Raw genomic sequence first — 3,890 nt, forward strand, 5'->3', positions numbered from 1 at the left:
GAATGCATGCGTGTATGTATAAATATAAATATATATATATATATATATATATATATATATATATATATATATATATATATGCATGCTTGTATGTACGAAGCTCAACCCTTCAGACGACAAATATCGAAAAATTGGCTAAAAACATTAATTTCTTCGGCCTCAACTGGGCACTTTTCTACAGGGAGGGGTCGCTTTTTTTTTCGCCGATATTTTCGAAAGTCATCCTTTTTTTCGATTGACTAGCATTCATTTAAACCTTCGCCACTTGCGGTTTGGCGATAGACACAACGGCAAATACGTCACATTTCACGTTCTTTTCGTCCTTTGCGGTACAGGTTCGAGCCTGCCTGCCTACTACCACTTTCTTTTTTTTTGCTCAACACACACCTCCAAACATCCGGGCAACGCCGGGCACCTCGGCATGTCTATAATATAAATATCACCTGTCTGTTTAAAAGTATGTATGCATGTATGTTTGTATGTCTCGCAAAACTTTCGATAGTAGCGACGGATTTTCATGAGATCGGTATCATTTTAAAGCTTGACCCTTCGGACGACGAATATCGAAAAATTGACCCAAAACATTAGTTCTTTCACACTCAACTGGGCACTTTTCTACAGGGAGGGGTAGCAAAAGTCGTTCCTTCATGACAATTAAGCCAAACACGCACGCGCAAAAAGTTCTTTCTTGAATTAGTTTATATAAAAAATGACCTGGGTTCGCTCACGCGATCGTAGATCAGTCCGTATAGTGGCAGCGTCGTTATCTTAAGATTGCACGTTCGAGCTGGGAAATCAGATACATTTTTTTCGATTTTTAAAGTTTTGATATTGAAACGGGTTTATTTATGCCATTTGTTTCATTCATTTATTTTCTATTTTTTCATCACGTGTGCGTTTTTTTGTTTTTATTTTTCCGATTAATTTTTTTTAAAAGATTTTAACATTTAAACAAAGTTATTTCTTCTCCGTTCGCTTATTCTTTATTTCGTATCACGTTCGCTGTTTTTTTTTTCTGTTTTTGTTTTTCCGATTAAAAAAAAAATGATAATATTTAAACAGGTTATTGCGTTCGTTTATTCTTTATTTTCCATTTTGTTTTGATTTGTCCTCTCCCAATATACACCTCCAAACACTCGGGCGACGCCGGGTATCCCTGGCAGCCTATAAAATAAATCTCATCTTTCTGTTTAAATGCATATATGTATGTATGTATGTATGTATGTATGTATGTATGTCTAAAACTTTCGACAAAGATTTACACGAGATCGGTATCATTTTGAAGATCGGCCCTTCGGACAACAAATATAAAAAATTGGCTAAAAACATGAATTCTTTTACTCTCAACTGAGCACTTTTCTACAGGGAGGGTCGCTTTTTTTCGCCGATATTTGCGAAAGTCATCCCCCTCTTTTCGATTGACTAGCCTTAATTTAAACCTTCGCCACATCCGGTTTGGCGAGGAACGCAACGGCAAAGAGATCACTTTTTTTCTCGTTCTTTTCCTACTTCACAGTACGGATTCGAGCCTAATAATAATAATAATAATAATAATAATAATAATAATTCTGATTTCGTTTGTCAACGTCTCTCTGGAAAGGGATAGGATTCATTTCCAGAGGATTTCCCTTAACCCCGGCCCCAAATTAGGAACTTCAAAGATCAAAGGTTTTCCTAAGGATGTTGGTGACTGCCTAAAACATCAGGGATTTGTAGTTTTTTCAATTGTCCTTCCAGACGACTAGCGTACCAACTACGATCGGGATTATTTGTGTTTTAACCCCGTGTATACGCCCTATCTCCAAGGCCAATGGAGCATAATTGCTCCACTTCTCATTCTATTTATCTCTCACATTCCTGTTCCAGGGTACTGAAAAAATCGCCCAGTTTTTTGAGACTTTGTCAATGACGACCAAATCCGGACGATTATGTTCCAATTGCTTGGTCGTTATGACACTTTTGTCTCACCATACCTCTACTTCGCCATCCTCACTTGTTCTCACTTCATCAAGCACCTCCTCAAACTATTTTCCAGCACACTTCACCCCAACCCTCTTACACCCCCCAATATATCCGGAGTCTCATGCGATCGTGTCTTTTGCACTACTCTCTCTGGACCAATCCATTACATCCTGCTGCAAGGTGCGCAATTCACTCTGAGGTCTTACCACAAATTCGGCATTTTGCAGCAACTACCTTTCGTAGAACCATTTTTTTAACAATCGTGTTCCTAATACCTGCTCTTGTGCTGCACAAACAAAAGCTTCAGTAATCTTAGCCAGATACCCAGCTCTAAGACCTTTCATCAGCCACTTCTGCTATATCCTGGAAGAACCTTCCATGCATTTTCTTCCTAGCCAGTTCCTCTGTTCTTTCTCTATCCATAATCCTTTCACATAATCAGCCTTGGCCTTACACTTCATTGGCCACAACCTTAAGTATCCACTCCTCACTTTTAACCACATGCTCATTCAACGACATCTCCTCGGTTCTAACACAATCTTTTACACTTTTCAATCCTCTCCCATTGTCTTTCCTCTTTTGATACAGCCTTGATACGCTACTTCGAATGTGAAATATACCAAACATTGCTAAAACTTTTCTTTTATAGCATGCAAATCCTTGTCAGACCATTCTAAAATTCCCCCTGTATCTCAAAACACTGACTGCCCATGCATTCACTGCTTTCATTAGGTTTCCTCCATACAGTTCCGACTTTGCAATTAGTTTCACTCTTCTAAGATACTCCTTCCGGACTTTCTCCTTCATTTCTTTGTTCATGATGCCTACACCCTCCAACACTTCCAAATACTTATACCCCGTATCTTTTATTTCTTTCATCATTTCTCCATTTGGCAGCACTATTCCATTCGAATGAACCTTTACTCCTCTTTTCATCACCAGCACCGCAAATTTACTAATCCCAAACTCCATCCCAATGTCTTCTAAGTATGTCCCCACAAGTTCTACCAGTCTCTCCATTTCCTTTTCATTTCTACCGAATATTTTCAAATCATCCATAAACAGTAGATGGTTGAGGCGTCTGCCACCAGATCTAAAGTTATACACCAGTTTTTCTCTCTTCAAGAAGATGCTCAGTGGCATCATTATCATTACAAAAAGAAGTGGCGATAACGAATCTCCTTGAAATATTCCACGTTTAACGCCAACCTGCCCCATCTCCTCTCTGTTTGCTGTCAGCACCGTTTTCCATTGAGCCATACTTGTCTCCAAAAGCCCTAGTCAATAGTGTTTCATGTATCCATGCATGAGGAACCATATCATAAGCCTTTCTGTAATCGATCCATGCTACACACAGATCCCTCTTCTTCTTTGTATCCTGCATTAATGCTTTATCAATCAGTAGTTGTTCCTTGGTACCTCTCGAACTTTTCCGACACCCTTTCTATTCACCAGGGAAAACACCATTACTCTCAAAATGTTCATAAACTTTTTCCGTAAAGATTCCAGTTACCAATTTTCTCATTAGTGGTAGACATGTAATTAGCTTATAATTATTGGCATCTGTTCCCTTTGAAGGATCTTTTCTAATCAGTGTCGCCCTTCCCTTAACAAGCCGATTAGGGACATCTCCCGACTCTACGACCCTTTGCAGGGCAGCAGCTATAGGTGGATCAAGGCAATAAAACTGTTAAAACCAGAAAGCCATCACTTTATCTGAACCAGGTGCCTTCCAGTTTGTCATCCTCCGTATGCCAGCCTTCACGTCATCAATGGTTATCTACATCTTCTTAATCTGCTGCATTCCTGATAGTCTTTCTCTGACCTCTCCCAACTAGCTAGCCTTCTCATTATATCGCCCTTCGACAGACCAAATCCCACTCGAACCTCTTGCCATCATTTGCATTTGGAGTGTTGTTATTTCCCGC

This window comes from Euprymna scolopes, chromosome 26, assembly GCF_053919585.1.
Source record: "Euprymna scolopes isolate OS-2025 chromosome 26, ASM5391958v1, whole genome shotgun sequence".
Lineage (NCBI taxonomy): Eukaryota > Metazoa > Mollusca > Cephalopoda > Sepiida > Sepiolidae > Euprymna > Euprymna scolopes.